The 10,844-nt window shown below is 41.6% G+C and overlaps 1 pseudogene; it reads left to right on the top strand.

The window, feature by feature from the left end:
• Positions 1 to 4,115: 4,115 nt before the first annotated feature.
• Positions 4,116 to 10,354, top strand: LOC125754811 (dolichol-phosphate mannosyltransferase subunit 3-like; annotated as a pseudogene).
• The last annotated feature ends 490 nt before the right edge of the window (positions 10,355 to 10,844 follow it).

Genomic DNA, 10,844 nt, shown 5'->3' on the forward strand with positions numbered 1-10,844 from the left:
TTCAACATCACTAATGGTCAGGGAAATGAAAATAAAAACCAATAAGATATCTTCTGATACCTGTGGGGATGGTTATGATCAAAGAGTCAAAAATTAACAAGTGTTGGCGAGAATGTGGGGAAGCTGGAACTGTTGGTGAGACCGTAAATTGGTACAGCCACCACGGAAAGCAATGGAGTTTCTTCAAAAAATTAAGAATAGAATAACCATATGATTCAGCAATCCCACCTTCAAAAATACATTCAAAGCAAATGAAACCATGTATTGAAGAGATATCTGTACTCCATGTTCATGTAGCATTATTCATAAGAGCCAATATTTGGAAACCATCTCATTAAGTGTCCACTGACAGATGAATAGATAAATAAAATGTAGTATACATATGCAACGGAAGATCATTCAGCCATAAAAAGGAGAAAATCCTGCCATTTGCCACAAGATGAATGAAAGAAATGTTACACTAAGTAAAATAAACTAAACAATGATGACAAATACTGCATGCTCTTACTTGTATGTGAAGTCTAAAAAGCTGAACTTGGGATGCTGAGCATCTGCCTTTGGCTCAAGGCGTGACCCCAGGGTCCTGGGATCGAGTCCCACATCAGGCTCCCCAGAGGGAGCCTATTTCTCCCTCTCCCTATGTCTCTGCTTCTCTGTGTCTCTAATGAATAAATAAATATTTTTTTAAAAGTATAAATGAATAGAAAGCTAAACTCACAGAGAATAGAACAGTGATTGGCAGGGGCTGAGGAGTGGAGGGAACGAGATATTGGTTAAAGGATACAAGCTTTCAGTTCTAGGGTGAATACATTCTGGAGGTATAATGTTCAGTGTGGAGATCATATTTAATCATGTTTAATAATCCATTGAATACTTGAAATGCATTAAGAGAGCAGATATTAAAGTCTCATTACACCCCCCCAAAAAAAAGCTAAACAGGTGATGGATAGGTGATTTAGGTCAACCGGGGGAATCCTTTTGCAACGTATTCATATACCAAAACATCACCTCATACACCTTAAACACATATGGTATTAGTCAGTCATGTCAATAAAGCTAGAGAAAGAAAAAGAACTGTGGCCCTTATTTTTTAAAACAATGGAACCCCTTAGAGAGTTTTAAGCAGACATATGACATAGATCAGAATTGCATTTTGTTAGGGTGATGAGGCTGGGGTCACGGAGAAAGACTGTAAGAACAAACAAGGGTAGAAGCAGGAGACCAAATGGGAGGCTGCAACCAAGCAGAGTAGAGGAGAGGTTAACGTGGATCATCAAAGCAACCACAGGATAAAAAGAAGAGGCTGAATTGACAGGTATCTGTGAGGAAAAAAATCCATAAATGATCATTGAATGATATTTGATCTAGTTTAATGTGAATCTTCCATGAGGCATCACTGGAAGCACATTCTTCTTTGTTTTGCAATTCTGGGAGTGAGGTAGCTCCAGCAACTGAGTCATCAATTATAGTTCACCTTTTAAAGCAAATAGCTTTTGTGTCTGGTGTAAGAGAGTGGTCTAGTTTCATTCTTCTGCACGTGGCTTTTCAATTTTCCCAGCACCATTTGTTGATGAGACTGTCCTTTTTCCAGTGGATGGTCTTTCCTGCTTTGTCAAATATCAGTTGCCCATAGAGTTGAGGAATGAGTCTCGGTGTCCATCGAAGGATGAATAGATAAAGCAGCTGTGGTCTATGTGTACAATGGAATATTCCTCAGCCATTAGAAACGACAAACACCCACCATTTGCTTCAATGTGGATGGAACTGGAGGGTATGATGCTGAGTGAAGTGAGTCAGTCGGAGAAGGACAAGCATTATATGGTCTCATTCATTCGGGGAATATAAAAAATAGTGAAAGGGAATAAAGGGGAAAGGAGAGAAAATGAGTGGAAATATCAGAGAGGGTGACACCACATGAGAGACTCCTAACTCTGGGAATCAAACAAGAGGTCGTAGAAGGGGAAGTGGGTGGGGGGTTGGGGTGACTGGGTGATGGGCACTGAGGGGGGCACTTGACAGATAAGCACTGGGTGTAGGCTATATGTTGGCAAATTGAACGCCAATAAAAAAATAAAAAATAATAAAGCAAATAGTTTGATGATATTTAGACTGAATCCGAACATACCTTGCCCAGTTTATCAATAACAGTTCCTGCTTCTAAAAATTCAAAATGATGAGGTAAAAAAAGAAAAATATTATTCTCTCTCAAGCACAAAACCAAATCTCATTTTAATACAGGGTTATGAACTTTGTTTCCACTGGAAAGGAATAACTTTTGAAAATTTGATTTTGGTCGATTACAAATGTCACTGCCAATAGACTCCCAAACAAGTTTTTATTTGGGGGAGAATCATAAAATCAAAAAGGCGATTCACTGAGTAGATGTAAAATATATTGTACAATGTTCTCTCTCACCCAATGTCAACACATTGTTAATTTGGGGGACAGATTTGCTCACAAAGGTGCCATCGAGAGGACAGCGTTTATAATACCCTCGCTGGGTCTTTGATACCTGAAAGTTTGAAAATGAGAAAGCACTGCTCTTTTGAAAGCAGAGTATTTAAATGCCACTTTTCAATAGCACCCAGAGGTTTTGAGAATTAACCAGCTCCGAAAATATATTACACGCTCTCTGAAGGAAAATTAAAACACAAATCAAAATTGTTGAGGGAAACATTAGTGCCCGCCAGCCGCTGAAGGGTTGCACCCACACGCTGTGCTCCACAGCCCCCGCAGGCCTGAGGCCACTCAGAAGCTACGTTTCAATGCAAGCCAGCACACAAAGAAAGGGTAGAGGGTCAGCTCCCTGCAGGGGTATCAACATCCTCTACCTTCCAGCCCTTTCTTTCCAGCAGCTCCCGGCTCCCAGCCTGAACAGAGAGGCTGAGGCATCTTTCTGCTGGAGCTCTGCAAGCCCATTCTCCATTCCAACATGGCAACTGCTGGGAGTCACCAAGCTGCCAGTCATGCACCAGGGACTGTGCTGAGAGCGAGTGTGATTAGGAAAATACGCAGACTTCTACAAATAATTTAAATTCCAAAGATGACTAGAGAAAGAACTAAGTATAGACACAGCTTCAGGATGCACCTTGCTAGTGAGGAAACATGGCTGCTGTGCAGGACGCATGACAATAAATCATTATTGGAGTGTAATGCTGATATAAGCAATTTCTGATTCTTTTTCCACCCTTCACAATCACAACTGTATATTTTTTTAATCCTGAAATCCAATATTTACTCCTTCATCCATTCAGCCAACATCTATTGGAGCCATACTATGGACAAGACATTGTATTGGATTCTGTGAGAAAATTCAAGATTAGTAAGACCTAGGGTTTTTACTAATGGGGCTTAGAGTATAGCAGAAAAGCTAAATCCCCTGACTTCTGAAGGGGAAATAATCTGAGTTTGCATATCAAGTCTGGTTGTTAACCTGGGGTAAGTTTATGGATCGGAGTTCTGGTTTCCTCGTTTGTAAAATGAGGCTAATAATAATATATATCATATAGGCTAAGCATGAAGAGGGAGGAGACTCAAGGCCACAGAGACCAGCACAGAAAATGGAAAAGTCAGATCAGTCTGCCTTCAGGATCACCAGCTCAAGATGAGTCAAGAGTAGTCTGGAAATATGGCTTGGGATCATCTATACATGGCCTTGAATGTCAGGCTAAAAGATGTGGACTTCATCTAAAAAATGATAGGATATCCCTAAAAGTGATTTTGTGCAAGAGTAAGGAGACGGATAAATTGCATACTTCAAAAGCATAACTGCATATGCAATGTGATAAAGAAGCTGGAACGGGAACTAGAAGCAAAGTAGCCTTTTAAAGGGTGGCTGCAAAAGTACAGGCCGCAACACAATGCACACCCCCAATGTAATCATGAAAAACAATCAGACAAATCCAGATGAAAGGGCATTCTATGAAATAAGTGGCCTCCTCAAAAGGGTCAAGGTCATAAAAGACAAGACTGAGGAAGTGTGACAGGTTGTTGAGAATGAAGGATTCATGACAACTAAGTGCGGTATGCATCCGGGATTGGATCCTGGGACAGATCAAGGACGTTAATGGGAAAACTGGTGAAATTCAAATACAGGCTATAGTTCAGGTGATAACATGGTGACCCATGTTAATTTTGATATCCGCATCGTGGTTAGACAAGTTGTCAACTTAGGAAAGCTGAACGAAAGATGTAAGATCTCTATTATTTATGTAACTTTTCTGTAAGCCTAGACTTATTTCAAATAAAAAGGTTTTAGGGGCAGCCCGGGTGGCTCAGCAGTTTAGCGCCGCCTTCAGCCCAGGGCATGATCCTGGAGACCCGGGATCGAGTCCCACGTTGGGCTCCCTGCATGGAGCCTGCTTCTCCCTCTCTCTTGAATAAATAAATAAAATCTTTAAAAAAAAAAAAAAGGTTTTAGGTTTTCTTTTATTCCTTAAGTCCAGGCAAGAGAAGATAGGGCTCTGAACCAGGGTGATGGCTTTGAGAACTGGGAGAACAAGAAGCAGAACTGGTAAGAATCCGATGCTCACTGAGGTTGGTAGGGGGCCGAGGGGTCATCTGAGAGTCTGACCCAAGCATCAGTGACTGAGCAATTAGTAGTCATAACTTGAGGAAGAACCTACCTTGCATGTCTTGAGCTGTAGATGTGGATAGACTCATGGACCCTGGATATGAAAGACAGAGAAACAGAGAAAAGGTAGGGTTGTAGATTTGGGAGTCAACCAATAAAAGGGAATTGTTAGAACAATGGGAGTTAATACATTTACCAAAAGACAGGAGAAAAAAAAAGGATGAAAACAAACACTTTTGGGGAAATATCCACATTTAGGAAGAAGATGAAAAAGGAAAGACCACATTCTGACTTTAATTTTTTCATTAGGGGAAAGCTCAGGTTTAAAAATATAATGGATTTGGAGTAAACTGGGGTTCTGGAAAACACCAGTTCTACATGCCCATAAAGGAGGCAATTAGTGATGGGAATTAACAGGAAAAGGGAAAAGAGAAGATCAGGGGTAATTTGTGTGCATTTTCAAATAAACAGAAGAGCTTCAACAGGTATGTTACTGGATCGATCAAGTTTGGGATTTGAAACCTCAGCGGCATGTTTTAGAAAAATGTAACCGTGCTTTTTACCATTATCTTTAAAAGTTAAACCCCATCTCCCCCAATGCTTTGGCTTCTTGCAGAGTTCCACTGTACATTTCGAGAATAAAAGTCTGCAAAATGAGATGAGCAAGATAGTTTGATTGTCACGCATTTTAGGAAAATCTGCTCAAGAATAGTATGGTGTTTTAAGTTTTCCGAGAAAAGAGTCCCCACACACATATTTTAAACATGTATGCCCATATGTAAGCCTCACAAATCATAAGTTTACACTTTGGTGAACCTGTTTTGAACACAAATGGCCTTCTGCTTTCCAGCTTCCTGATGTAGCTGGAGAGTCGTCGATCTGCAAGTCTCCATTTTGTAAAGAGCTGCTCTTCTCCTAATTCTAAAGGGTTCTTACTGCCATGGTCCCGCAGCCCTTCTGCTGGACCTCAGGGGGTCATTGGAGGTCTTCCTTGGGACTTGAAATGGTGACCAATTTCTTTATTTAGGCTCTACTGTGATGAAAGCAGCAAGGCCGTACGTGTGTGGACACTGTCCGCAGCCATGGTCTCCACAAGTCTGTATTTAAAAATCAGAATAAAGCTGAAATACAGATTGAAGATGATGGGAAACATCCCAAAGGAGTTCTGGTATCATCTGGTTACTGGTTTCAATTGTTGCTGGAGCACAGAAGGATCACTGCCCCTGTTCGACACAACATGTGAGCACATGCCTTACTCCCAAAGCCTTCCCACAAACTCCCTCTTTTTTGCCCAAGGTGGCGAGAAGTAGATCTGTGTCAGCTACAACTTTCCTCCTAAGCATTCTGCTTGGTTAGGAGGACTCTGTTCCTCATTATTCTTTCTAAGCCATTTCTAGTGAATCCTTGTGCCCTAGGATAGGATTCGTTAAATATGAACTTCCTCTTCCTTCCTCTCTCCTTCCCTTTCTCTCCTCTCTCTGTGTCTCTGTTTCTGTCTCTTTCCCTTTCTCAGCACTGAGGCCAAGGATGGCGTTTGATATCTAATCTAGATCTGGAATTTTGTACCATTTGAAAGCATCCCTCTATCTCTGCACATGAGTTTTGGTTTTCAGAAGAAACCGTCTTATTTTTCAAAGCAAAGAAATAAATGCGATTGGTGGCACAGAGAGCAAAAGGAGCTTTGGAGCCAACCAGAACTGCACGGGAATCTCTCCTCTGCCACACACTACCTTTGCGACCTTGACTAAATTGTTTAAGCTTTCCGTATTTGTCATAAAAACTAACAATGAATAGTTCCCACTGTGCCAGGCATTGTGCGAGGCATTTCACAGGTTACTTTTACAAGGTACGTGCTGTTATCCCCATACGAAAACACTGAAGGTGTTCAGTGAAAACACTGAGAAAAGTTAGGTCACTTGCCAAAAGACCCTGCACGACTGGCCCAGACCCCGGAGCCCACAGTAACTGCCAGGGGCCATTATGCAATATCCACCCCACAAGGATACTGTGAAGGTTAAGGTACCGCAGGCTCTGTGCATGGTATCCCATATGCGGTGGTGAGAATTATGAGTTATTCCAAAGAACCAAGTCTATGTTTTCCTCTTCTTTTTGTATGTCCAGGAGTCCGTCCAGTGTCTGACTCTTGGTTTCAGCTCAGGTCATGGTCTCGGGGTCATGGGATCGAGCCCCAGGTTGCACTCAGCACTCAGTGTGGAGTCTGCTTGTCCCTCTCTCTCTGCTCCTGCCCCACTCACACGTTCTCTCTCTCTCTCAAGAAAAAAAAAAATAGAAAAACAGAATCAGACGCCACTTGGAGAAGATGTTTTTGTTGTTGTTTTAATGTTCACACCAAGAAACAATAATCCAATTAATCCCATAGACAGCAGCTACCCACTACAGGTAGGTTAAGTAGCAGGGCCACCGGCTAACTACTGTACTGTCATGAGGTGGGCACTGGTCTTCTCCATTCAGAAAGAACACAGGATCCAGAAGAGCGAGGCTGAGGAGGCCCATGTGGCTCCCTGAGGAATCCATCCTAGGTTTCCTCCTACACTGCGGCTCCCTGTGTGACCTACTCATGCCCTTGAGTTTGCCATTCCTGCTCCTGTTGGTTTGAGCCCAGGGAATCCAGGGCTTGCGTCGGAAAGAGGCATCTTTCCACAGCTAACCAACCGAGTGAGGAGTGCAGATGGTACGTGCTCCTGTAATCAGGCAGCTGGTCTCCTTATATTAACAAACTAAAGGATGAAATTCTTCCTTTGGCCACTACAGGCTAAGCTGGGCCTTCTTCCTTCCTACTTCTTTCTTGCCCCTGGTGTAAGTAGAAATTTCAAACCTCCTTTCCAACACTCAATATCAAATACCTTCTCTCTGTGCTCAGATCTCTGAGATGAAGTTTTTACCCTGTTACGTGATTTCACACATGAAAGCTGTCTATAGTTCTCTTTCTAAAGAAATAAAAAGGGAAAATGCAATTATAGATTCCGTCATAGAATCTGCAGCACATTAGCTCACTATACCTGTCACATAGGCACCTTTACATTTCACAGGTGTCCTCAGAGAGGACAAGGCAAAAAGACCCCTCGTTCTTTTTTCCCTTTTAAAGAAAATGACTTGTCATGGAGAGGGTTTGTGGATTTTTTTTCATTTTTATTAAAATAATTCATCTCTTTTTCAACTTTTCATGTCAAATTAATCACTGAAATTCGATGCTTTTGCCACTTTGCTATGGATTCAGGCAAACTAGTTAAATAAAAAATAATTGAAGAAATAGAAATTATTTTTATTATATAGGACTACTTATTCTAATGACATTGTTCTGAAACATAAATTTAAAAGTTCTGTCCCTGACATTATCCATAAGGGGGTTTACATGTACGTATCTGGGTCCGCACCAAACAATGCATTTAGTGTCTAAGGCAGCACAGTAGACTAAAATAGTGTACTAGGGGGTCTGGGGAATATTAGTTTTCATGGGACTCAGTTTACTCATTTATAAAATTGGGATGATAATGTCTTACAGATTTAATATCAAGATCAGATTTAATATCAAGATCATAAATACAGCATATTCAGAAGTAGGCCTTATTTGGTGAATGTTAGTTCTTGATATACGGCATGTGTTTTTGTGTGTTAATATGACCTAGGCATAAACACACATAACACCCACGTACACGGAATCGCCTGAAGACTATATTCAGAGACTCAAATATGGAATTACTGATTCTGCTAAACCTCATAGTGCTACTCGAGATCCTTCAAGAGATGCTTCAGTGTCTCCACCCTCTACAGACAGCAGTCCTCTCAGAACGGTAGTGTCAATAGTCACTGAGGCACCAATGCTTTTGGGGATGATGACTTTCAGGGCCAAAGAACAGGAGCAGAGATAACTTGCCAACTTTATCCTGCTCCTCTTGAGTCAGAGACTAATAGTGGCTATTCATTTTGAGTGACCCTAAACAATTCTTCACATTTGGATAGTGTTTGTGCAGTCATTACATCGACTCTCGGGGAGGAAATGGAAAGACAAATCAGCAACAGGCATGTCTTCGGTCAGTTTCTATCAGCCTGGGCTGGCATTGCCTTTCCATCACTGGTCTCCAGGAGAACACGTGACCCAGTGGGCAGATAACTAATGTGAGAGTCATAGCAGTTAACTTCATTTTTCAGTGTCTCCTCTAAATTTGCTCCTAGAAGAGCTCATGGGTAACGGGAGGAGTTTTCGAATCAAAAGGATTTAAACTGAAATCTCAGGTGAACATCTCATGGATTGAGTAACTTTAAAAAGGTTTTCAACTTTCTGAACACAAATTTCCTCCTCTGAAATATTTTCTACCACAAAGGTTTGTTTTTACAAGTCCATGTTCATGCGTGTAAAGCACCTGCTGTACACCTGGCAAATGGTAGCGTTTTTGTTAGCTTCCTAAAAATACCACTAGCATTTCTATCTACTCTAAAATTCTGTGATAGGCAACTGCTGAATCTAGCAACATTCTGATCCAACAGAACAAAGGCATAAAAAGGTAAGTGTGCTCAACAAGGAACACTGACTACACATTTATTAATCAAAGATTGTGTTGACACAGTATTGAAAACTCACGATTTTTGCATGCAGTAAAGCCATCTATATTTAATACATTAGATAAAACATTCAGCAAATGTTATATTTAGATTTGACTAATAAGGGGACCCATCTGCTTTGGTTATCTAATGTCAAGCATAGCTAATAATTTCAAAGCAGGTTGAACGTAATTAAGCATCAGTGTCACGTCTGTAATCCAGGGATAGCAGTTCTTATCTAATAGGGTTGTCATGAAACTTAAGATAATGTCAATAAAGGTGGTAAATAAAATTGGAGACATTTTATAATTTGTGACTTTTTCTACTCTTAAGTCAACAATGGTTATGTTTTTCTAACAGCGAAGTAGCCAGGTCAGTACTTTGCTGCCTGTCATCCCGAATTACATTGATTATTTATACTGCAAAGTTTAAAATAGATCACAACAATAAATATCCCTAGACGGTAAACTGTAGCAAAACTTCCTTGTGTCCGAAGATCATGGACAGAAAATCTTAAGCGTACTGCAGAATTTTAGAGAACAAAATGTCTTTTATGATTTCGAAATCATCATGAAAGATGAAATAATCCCATGTCATCGCTGTGTCTTAGCAGCGTGCGGTGACTTTTTCAGGGCTATGTTTGAGGTAAACATGAGAGAGACGGTGGGAGTGTCACCATCACTAACCTGTCCTCCAAAGCCGTGAAGGCGTTCCTTGACTACGCCTATACTGCGAAAACACAGATAACGGATGATAATGTGGAAATGTTCTTCCACATGTCTTCATTTCTTCAAGTTTCCTTCCTAGCCAAAGCTTGCAATGACTTAATAAAAAGTATTAACCTTGAAAAAAAAAAGTTTTTTTGTTTTTTGTTTTGTTTTGTTTTTTTGCAGTGGCTTTGGGGACTGGCACTCCTGGACTCCACCTGGGCGGCCCTGACCACGGGGGCCCTGGGCCTGGAGCTGCCCTCGCCATGCCGGGAGGTACTGTGGCCACTCCGGCCTACTTGCTAGTGTCCGCCGGCTGCTATGCCCTGGGCACGGTGGGCTACCGCGTGGCCACTTTTCACAACTGTGAGGACGCCACCCGCGAGCTGCAGAGCCAGATCCAGGAGGCCCGCACCGACTTAGCCCGCAGGGGGATGCGCTTCTGACACCCCAGCCCATTCCTACCCGACAGCCTTTCCTCCCGCGGCCCGTTAAAGAGAAGTTTATTTTCCAACATTGTTTAGTTGGAGCATAGACAACGGGGACTTCAAAGAACATCCTAGTTTCTAAAAAGTCAAAGGAAAGTTATAAAATGACTAAAAAATAGCTAGATTTGTAGAAAGTAGAGCAGTGGCTGACAGTGAATCCAATTCTTCGGTTTTGCGGTATTTATCTGTGCAACGTGTTGAGCGATCACTTCTTCTACAAGGCCCCAGTTGCCCAGTGAAGTGCGTGAACAAGAGTCTCTGCTCTGTGGAAGTTAGATACTCTTGCACAACTGTTTTGTGACCTCTTTTAGTTTGTCCATTTTTGGCTTCTCTGTGTGTCTAAAATCTGCCGATTTAATCAAACACATCCCCGTGTCTACTCAAATTGCCAGGAACAACAATTAGAATGATTATGGGTCTTCTCTGCACGCGTGCGCACACACACACACACACACACACACACACACAATTCGTCAGACTGCTTCAGGAACTGGCCAACCACATAGCTGGGGTCAA

Source organism: Canis lupus, chromosome 3 (assembly GCF_003254725.2).
Source record: "Canis lupus dingo isolate Sandy chromosome 3, ASM325472v2, whole genome shotgun sequence".
NCBI lineage: Eukaryota > Metazoa > Chordata > Mammalia > Carnivora > Canidae > Canis > Canis lupus.